At 35.8% G+C, this 10,076-nt stretch overlaps 1 long non-coding RNA gene across 1 annotated transcript; it reads right to left on the reverse strand.

Annotated features, from left to right (window-relative positions):
- Positions 1–866: 866 nt before the first annotated feature.
- On the reverse strand, positions 867–3,758 carry LOC127471084 (uncharacterized). Its single transcript, XR_007904552.1, has 4 exons — positions 3,673–3,758; positions 3,060–3,173; positions 2,593–2,749; positions 867–1,764 (listed from the first exon to the last, which is right to left on the reverse strand). It is a non-coding gene; the product is annotated as an uncharacterized LOC127471084 (long non-coding RNA).
- Positions 3,759–10,076: the final 6,318 nt, after the last annotated feature.

Below are 10,076 nucleotides of genomic sequence, written 5' to 3' on the forward strand. Positions count from 1 at the left end.
GGATTGTATTTGAAAATATAATTTATTTTATCTGATCATTCCAGCATTTCCAACCACAAAGACAGTGTCATAGTCAGAAGTGTTTCTAGTTGTGAGAACTAACAGTCATAAGATTTTAAAATTAAAGATAACTGATAACCTGACACAGACAGATATATTTTACAAACATCCCTATAGCACTAAAAACTGTGAAAAGAACCAATATTTGTATTAAGAATTCCCCATCCCCAATAACAATCCTGGAACATTTATTTAAGGGAAGGAGAAGGAATACGCACAAAGAAGGATTGTCTTCTTGCGAATTTTAAACTAAGCTACTTCAGAAAGAGGTGACATATAGAAATGGAAATTCTCAAACAATTGCTTTATTTCTCTAGACAAGGCTGGGCTAGAGTTGACACAATGATTTCAGATGTTTCTAACTTATATTATCATGTAGTGTACACAGTCCCCTGAAAGCAGTTACTGCCCAGCCCTGCTCTTTGCAGAAACTCTCTTTTTATATATATCACTTGGGATTTATCCAAGAGTTGAGCTAAAAAGGATCTAGATGTGTTTTAAACACAGAGAAAGAAAGGCAGAACTGATGTACCCTGATGCTTATATCTTCGTGACATAAGGCAGACATCCCTACTGCAATTTCAATAAAATGCTATGATCTTACGATATAGTACTGCCATGCATGTTAATAGGACTCAGTATAGTAAACCTTTCCACTAGAGAGTCTCTGCACTCTTAGCAGAATTGATGAACAGCCTATGGAGATCAGCTTCTCTCAGACTCAATTGATTCTTAGAGCTCTCTCATCCTAGGCCAAATGAAAATCCACAGAAACAATCACTACATGCACCTCTTTTTTTTTTTTTTTTTTTTTTTTTTTTTCCAGGAAGTATCTGCAAAATATAAAATAGCTTAGTTTCCATAACTGGAAGCATAAATAAGCAAGCCAGGACTGCAGACAGAAGAGGGGTTGTATGCCTGGTGGGGAGAAGGCTCAATAAGCCTTTCAGATGTTAGTCATGAAGCAGTGGCAAAAAAAAGTAAAGAAAGAGGTAGGGGAAACAGTTAATAGGTCAAAGAGTATGAACACCTACTAAGAGCCCTACCATGCTGCAAATTGATATCTCGTTCTCTTTCCCCATCTGGTCTGTTACTAGATCATCAGACAGTAGGATGTATCCAGCATGTCCCTGGATTTCAACCCACTTTTGAGAGTTGTGTAGCAAATTCAGCTGGTCTAGCTACTCACAACAGCACTGGCTGCTGTATCATTCCTCTTTGTAGCACTGGCCATCCCTCCAGTACTTTTGACACTCTTCTTCTTTGATTACTTTTCATCCCATTGAGAAGCTCCAAGTCCAATTTGGATTCTCTGAAATTGATATAATTTAATTTGAAACATTAGCAACTCTGTTAATTATCTCAGTCACTGTAGTCACTATGTGAGAAAAACCAGTGATGCCTGAGGAAGGCACAAAGGCATAACTAACCAGCACTGTAGAGGAGCGTAGAACAGAAAGACCACTTACCAAGTCACAGATGCTTTACTGTGTACTGATTTATATTTTATATATCTTGGTGATCACTACAGGAACACATGTATCTCACATGAAAGTCCATTTAGGGACCTTACCATGTTGGAATCAGTAGAGTGTTTTTATTTTATTGATGAATGGCATTTGATGTCACTATCACTGTTTCTCTGCAAAGGAAATTAATGCATCAAACCTTATTTTGTAGGTGTTGCTATGAAATTCACTACATCTGTGAGGAAAATAAGAGAAAGAAAAGTGTCAGTCCAGTATAAAACTTGATTATACAGAAATTAAATCCACAAATTGATGTGTAGAGCAAAATGTCTTGCAACTTACAACATAAAAAACCCCCTACCTAATAGGAATCACAGTCCTGTCTGTGATCACTGATTTTTTATTTTGTCAACAGCACTGTCCTTTGATCACCAAGCTACTGCCAGCATCCTCCTAGTCCAGCCGATCATGTAAATGAATCCCTTGTATATATCCTTATACCCTCTTGTGGCTGACATTAGGCAGTATTAGTTACAAATACACTGCCAATTTGAAAAGAATGAAGAAATATAGAATAATAATTTTAACTTCCCATATAGTTATTTCAAATGCTTTCTATGATTGTCTTTCCTTTTCTACACATCACAGCCATTCTCTTCAGATTTGTATTACAAATAAAACTCTGTGTAAGTACACATTTGTACTACTATAAGATAATTCTGAAATTACAAAGCTACAGAAAAAGAATAATGAAGGTTTTAATGTCATGCAACTACAGAACTGAAACTTGTCATTAGTTAAAAACTAATTGCAAATTCCCTATATAAGCAGCATATGCTTCACAAACTTTTCTTCAAGGAAGATGACAGAGACTCTAAGGATAAATAATGTGCCAGATTCTTTAATAGCTTTAATCAGAAGCTTAATGCTTTGACCACTCTTTTTATCAACAGGTACTTTAGAAGCCTGGTCTGAATAGTTCATTGTCTAGACCAGTGTGGCATAAACCTACAAAGCATCACATCTTCAGGGGTAAAAACTCATGACAAAGATAAATACTGACCAGACTGTAGGATTTTGTTTGAGTGTTTTTTAGGCGTTTCAATCCAAATTCAGCGTAACATTTTAAGCCTGTGATTAAGGTTCCACTGAAATCAAAGCATTCACAGCATGTGCCTGAAGTTCAGTGTTTCCATAGGGTTTTTTTGAATGTAGCTAGACTGTTAAAAAAAAACCCAACAAAACAACAAAAGTACAATGCTGTTAGACATTTCGTCAATTTGTTTCAAGAATACGGGGCAAGCTGATTAATAAGTTAAGACAATACCATCTGCATTTCTAAACTGAAACTTCATAAACTGTTTTCATTATCTAGATTGAAGTAAAACCAAGCAGAGAAAAAAGATAAAGAGAGAAATGACTTTTTAACTTCTCTGTGAAAACATTATTTCTCAATCATGATTCCTGTTAATATTCCACCAAGTCAATTATAATGTAATGACAGAACAGACTAGTGATTTAGTGAGTTACCTGCTGAAAAGTCAAGTATGACAGAAGTTGGTGCAATGAGGTCCAAGAAAGTGGTCTTCAGCTTCCTTTACAGAGGCCATCTTTGTCAGTCTCACTATTGCTTTTTCTTGGACCCTACATGAGATGCAAAGCCATATTTGCTAATTTACTTTGGGTTAATGGCTTGAATCTGTGGGCAAGAGTAGATAAAGAGGGGATTTAGAGTAATTCCAATTGTTAAAGTAAAAATGAAATTCAGGTAATAAAACCAGAAAGCCTGGTGTTGGCATCTAAGTGTTATTATGCAATATTCCAATTCAGTATTGTGCAAATCAGATATTAATACAGACAATGATTTACATATATAAAGTATATGTATATACACACACTTTCATATGCATAAATCAAACTTAGGTATTCGTGTGTATATGTACAAACATATATATACACAAGGTATAATCTATTTAAGAGAAAGAAGCAGAAAAGCCTACAGTGCCTTTTCTGATTGTTACAGCTAGTAAAGGCATTAGCCAGATGTTGAAACTCACAGGCATCAAACAACAGTGATCATTATAGTCTTCAATCACCCCATTTAGAATTTACAATAAGCTAAGCAGAAAACCATTATTTCCACCTTCAATATAAAGTTTTCCTCTGTCTGAAAACAGAATTCTGCAATGGACTGATGCACCATCTGTTCTAACTTCAGAACCCTTTTCCGTGAAACTTCCAGCAAGGGGAACAAGCTATTGATGAGACCCAGGAATATAAGGACATCATTAGTGAGTATCATAATAAGATTAAAATCCCTTGAGGGCTCTCATCAAAACCTAGATTAAAAAGAAACAAAAAAGGAGAGAAAAGACTGACATTATAGTAACAAACCATAATATAAGGCATAAAATTAACAAACATTATGAATTAATCATACTTAGACAATTACAATCCATATGGCTAGTTAAACTCAATCTGCTACCTGTAGTGACATAGTCTGGATACTGTATATTCAATGCCAGTGCATTTCTCCCAGGATGTAATTACTTAATTTTGTGAATGAGAAAATGATGTGTAAAAGCCAATGTTTCCATGGATTCAATGCCCCAAGTCAGATAAAATGCATGAATGCTTACCAAATCTCACGACACTTTTTAACCCTATTTCATCACACTTGTATTACCTTCAGGTATGTAGAAACAGTGAATCACCTTCACACTCATTACTACAGTTAATACAAGAAACAAACTGGGTTCAAAGATTAGTTTTCTACAAACAGGACTCTTAGGATTTAGATGTCAATGAATGACACAAGACTGATTAAATCAGTAATTCTGGAGGGTTTTTTATCACTTAAAGCACACGCGTTCGGATTCTGAGAACAACTACTTTCTCCCTTCCATTGCACCTACATTCAGACAGATTTCAATCTCTCAGAGGACTTGGCACTGAGATTCTGGTTCAGTCCCCTCTTTTGTCACATATAGCATGTCACACGTGGTGACATTATATAATTCAATGATGTGGGATGCTGCAATCTCAAAAAATAAACAAACAAACAAACAAACAAAAAACACAAAAGAAAAAAAAAACAGACCAAGCCAACTCTAATATTTTAGTCCTGTGTAGACTCTGTAGGTAATTTCAAGCTAATACCTGGTCCTTCCTCATACGAAGTTCTGGGGTCCAACCTGTTCTCCTAGAACATCTAGAAGATTCTCCTAAAATGGTTTATATCCATTATAAGCAAATCAGTTGGGCAATACAACAATATAATTCATCACTGTTCTTGTTCTCTGAACAGATCTGATTTCAGAAAACATGAACAATGAAATTAATAACATATACACATTACAAAAAGGGACTTGTTACATGAAAGAAGACCAATAGGTACCTCAGAACTACCTCAAGATTTATTTCAATTCGTTATTCAGACCAGCCTGCTAGAATGAGGAAAGATTGAGGATATTCTTGTATCACAGAATCACGTACCTACCAGAGGACTGGTTTTGGAGGGAGGAGAGGATATCAACTTTCACTTACCTCCTAGGAACTTTCCACAATGGTGATAGTACAGATCGATGGCAGATGGCATTCTGGTCATTTGTTGCAACTTTAATGCTGAATAACCACTGGCACTCAAGGAAACTAAATGGTTATGAAAAATATTAAAAATAGGTAGGACTAGTAAACCACACCATGAATAACAACAAAACCAAAATATTTTATGAAATTGTGAGGATTTAGTGGACCTAAGACACTGACATGCTCATAGGAAATTATCATCTGCTCTTTCCTGTTTAAGTATCAGAAAGTAATATCAAAACCCAACACAGCTCTATAAGCTCCAGGTTTACTTCAGTCCTTTTATTTCAGGAGCACAATCACAACAAAGATATTGAATTACTTTGAGACTCTAGTTATAGAAATCCAAGTTACTTTGCATCTTTAAGTGAAAGTGCAAAAGAAATATGTAATGACTGTTTGAAATAAACAGACACTTGTTATCCCCAGCATTACATACAAAGCATTTCTGGTTTGGGATTCTCCTTTGTTTTCCTCCAGTGGACAGGTACAAAGAAATGAAACATTTTCACTTTCCCAATCTCTAACTGGTAGGCATTATTTAAAAAATATGTACTTCCTTTGGGTCTATAATCTCATTTATCTTCAGTATTTCTGACTTAGGACATCTACTACATCATGTGATTCTAGAGAGGACATTTGGCTTCCTTCACAGACATTATGGAGTGCTCTGAATCTATTTAAGAGTTATGCTGGGCTTTCATGAGCAAACTAATCCCAGAGACAGCACAGGAGGTTTCAGAACACAAAAGAAGCTTTCTCACTGTCTGAGAGCAGAGTCTTGGTCCTGATGACTGTGACCAGTAAATGCTTCCCTTATTCAATAATAAATACTTCATTAAAGAAACCAAAGGGAACTCTAGCCAGTCTAGTGGAATTATTAATGCACATTTTGAATGGTTACAATCATTCAGCTTTCACCCACATGCTTTATAATACCTTGTTAGAAGCGCTATACTCACCATGAAATCCTGTGCTTGTCATGACTTATTGCTTAATTAAAATAATGTAATCAAAAACCTCACAGAACAAATGTTGACTGAAAAAATTATGCTAATCTTATATGTATCTACTATTCACACATTACTTTGAGCAGAATAAGTTGTCTAATGCGTTAATAAAATGAAACATACCCAACTATCTTGTCAAATGCTATTTTTATCTCAGCATTTACATACATTTGTCATGAAGGGGGTACATTCTGAGTAAAAGGAATAAACACTGTTATGATTAAACATGTCTGACATGATGTTCTCATCTGAGCATCAGGAAATGCCACATGCATAGGAAACTTGCATTCATGCAGTCATAAAGCCAATGGCCTCATCAAAATCAAACTTACAGAGTGCAGGACAGCTTTATTTAGTAAGGAGATGCATCTTACTGCGTTACTTAACATAATCACTTAATGTAATGCAAATACACTATATTTGTTTTGAATTTGGCCCTGAGCACTCAGACTAAAAACATGGCACTACAGCTTGGTAGGATTGAACACTGCATTTCACTGAGACTAGAAGAATCTTTGTGCAGAAGAAACTGAGAAAAATCTTCTCACTGTCTGCAGTTATGTCAGGAAGTTATCAGTGTCAGGAAGCAATGGAGACCCACTCCCCTCACACAGCCAGACATGCTTAACTCTCTGCATCAGGAAGGACTTTAAAAGTATTGCACTTACAAAAATTGAGAGCTAAGGAAAAAGAGAAGAACAGAAAGACTATAAGGAGAGGGACTGGGGAAGTGGTGCCATTTGTCCCTTTGGAAAAGGCCAGGTAAACCTATATAATTATGCACCCCAGTTTTCTCAGAAAGGACAGGTCTTTGAGCAGCCTTCTTTCCTCTGCTCTCTGAAGGTACTGGAAAGAGATAATCAAGACCTGAGCTTATACAGGAGTGTACACTAATGACTTGCCTGCTTTCTCTCTTACTGCTGCTGGCATTCGAGTACAATGCCAAGAGTATTTCTCACATTCTTGCTACTGAATATGCTGGGAATCCTCTATAGCCCATTTCTAATGGATACTGCCCTGCCCCCCAAATTCTTCAGTATGCTCGCCTAGCAGCAGCATTACCAGGAAGTTTAATTTTTTTCCTCCAGCACCCATTTAGATACAATACAATGTGAAGAGATAGATTAACTTTCTCACAAGTCTCCTTGAATTTGCAGCTCGTCTGATGTCAATGCTACTTCACACAGTAGTCTGAAATCACCATTGTATAAGCTCCGCAGGGGGGAAAGAAAACATGAACATGGGAGACAGAGCTGCACTGCCACCATCCTCTCACTATATTGTTGATTATGAGAATTTGTGCCTCATCCATAGATCAGTCAAAAGTATCAGTGGTAACAAATTAATTAGTAAGACATCTATGAGCAATAGGGATGTTTCATAGTAACCTTTGAACTTGGACATGCAGGAAACAAATGACAGGAAACAAATTGTTAATACTAGCAATAAACAAGACAAGATTAAGAAAACCCCACTACTGGTTCACAGATCAATAAACATTTTCTTGTCTGAGATTAAAAGACCATAAATGTTTTGGAATTTGATAAGCACAAAAGACTAATTTTATACTAAGGCAATTTTTTTAAAAAAGAAGGCCCATGTGCTTTTCTAGAATGATGATTTGATAAAATGAGAAAGGTATTAAAACCTGAATTAGCATATACACACAGGAAAATGTGTGGTAAATCTCTCCTGCGATATGAGAAAGTATCTTCTAATAAACCAGTAATGTTTTAGTATCTTATCCCATCCTTTGACTATATATTTCAGATATTCAAGGGGGAAGAAATTTTCCAGATTATTTTTAAGTTAAAGAAAAGTTTTGTCTCTGCCACACAGTATCATATAGCTCAAATACTCTTAGCTCCCTCATAGTCTTCTGTAATCTGTTTTGCAACGGAATATGCCATTATACGTTATAGTTTTAATCGTTTCAGATCTTTCTACCAATCTGTCCTCATATCAGTTTCTTGACCTTCAGCTCTAGTCTTTGTCTATTTCTTGTAAGTGGTAGCTACTTCAAGACCTAGTGCTATAATCCAGGGATAAAAAAGGCGGGGATGAGGTGGGGGGTGGCAGGAGGAAAGAAGAGGGTTTTTTATATCCACCACAAAATAGCTTTGATATTTTCTGGAAGATCTCTTTCCCCCCCCCCCCGATTTGCTATTATGAAAATCTGCCATTTCCAATTCAATAATCTCACTTAAAAAAATCAGAAAGAGGTTACTGTGCCACAGGATAACACAAAAATAAGCCTGAAAAATCACTTTATTTATAATTTAACTTTATTCTTTGGCCAAACCCCATCCTGCAGTGTCTTAAAGTACCACAACAGAAAGCAAATCTAAAGAGATGCAACTGAGTTCATAAAAACATTCCTACACTCCAGTTTGGCACAAAGCTGTACAGATACTTCAAACTAGCAACAGTAAAAGAGAAAAAGGGACAGCTGCAGTGATGAGGGCCCAGAACACCAAGATAGACTTTTCTGTGGAGTGTTCTAAACATAGTTAATTTAATTCACAAAGATTTCAAGAAGTATTACAGGTATCTTTGCTGCTATATATGTTAGAAGGACAACCCTGTCAGCAGAAAACCTCCAATGGCACATCACATCCTTTCTGATTGATGATAGACAAAGGGATACATATTCATTCGCTGTGAGGTGTTAAGTGAGAACTGTACCTTTCTAAAAAGGGCTCCATTGTATCTTTTTAGGGACTTATTGACTTTGGAAACACAGTATTCTACAGATATTTGAAAGTAGACTGACTTTATGAGAAGGATAACCCCCAGAGATCTACACAAGCATAGAATCATAGAAGCATTTGGGTTGGAAAAGACCCTTAAAGACTATTACATATAATATATTGAAATATGCTAGATAAGTGGAACTGATCACAGCAGAGCGCCATGATACACACAATAGGAGAAACTATAGGCCACAAGAGTGATGCCTTATATAAACAAAAATAATTCAGATACCAAAAATACTGGTAAAATTAATCACTAAACCTGCCCTAGGGAGACAGCTTGCCTTGTTTTAAAATTAAAATCAGACTGAATTACGTAAAGTGCATCATTAGCAGAAAGAGAAGTGTAGTGTTATATACAATCTTCCTTGTCTACAGATTTTTCTTTACATAATTAATTTGGAAATAGTCTGATTAATTGTATACTCTTAATTTATATATCCAGTGTTGCTGATGAGATTATGTATGTTGTATTACTGTAAGAAGGGAGTTGTATTACTTCTGAATTTAAGACAATGCAATAATTGATTTCCTTATTTTACCAGGCTTGATGTAAGTCATGACAACATTAGAACCCCTTTGATAGGTGATGGTTTACCTTCTTTTACTAACTGTTTTCATTTCAAAAATTCTTGAACAAAATTAAACAACCCTCTTGATGGACTATTATGTGTTTTTCTTAGCAGAGGAAATAACTGTTTTAAGTTGCAAAATATGAAGTCTCACATCCATTAAATAAAAATGCAGAACTAGTTTAAGCAAAGAACATGTAGTTAGTCATAAAAATTAGAGTGAATACTTACATGATAAAGTTTATAGCACTAGGAGTATACAAAAATCATCACTGAAAGCATACCAACTATATCAAAAGGAAATATATCCATAATATTATAGAAGAACTGGTCATAGCCACCGACATTAAGTCTCTTAGGTGTTTGCAATTGCCTTGATCTCAAGTCTGTGCCTACTGTCAATCTAATTGTAATGTGACTGATTGCAAAGACAGGGACTTTAACCACAAGCAGGAACATTCTGCTTCTACCAGCTTTTACTGGCTATTGAACTTTTGTCTGTTACGGTCAAGACAAAATTTTCAGTAATAGTTATCTCAGCCATAACTATACCTTGCCCCTCAGATGAAAGTTCTTCTTTCTCCAGTTGATTTATAGAAGTCAAGGAATGCTAGCTAATGCCCA

Source organism: Manacus candei, unplaced genomic scaffold (assembly GCF_025592945.1).
Source record: "Manacus candei isolate 608988 ecotype Guabito, Panama unplaced genomic scaffold, ASM2559294v1 h1tg000023l, whole genome shotgun sequence".
Classification (NCBI taxonomy): domain Eukaryota; kingdom Metazoa; phylum Chordata; class Aves; order Passeriformes; family Pipridae; genus Manacus; species Manacus candei.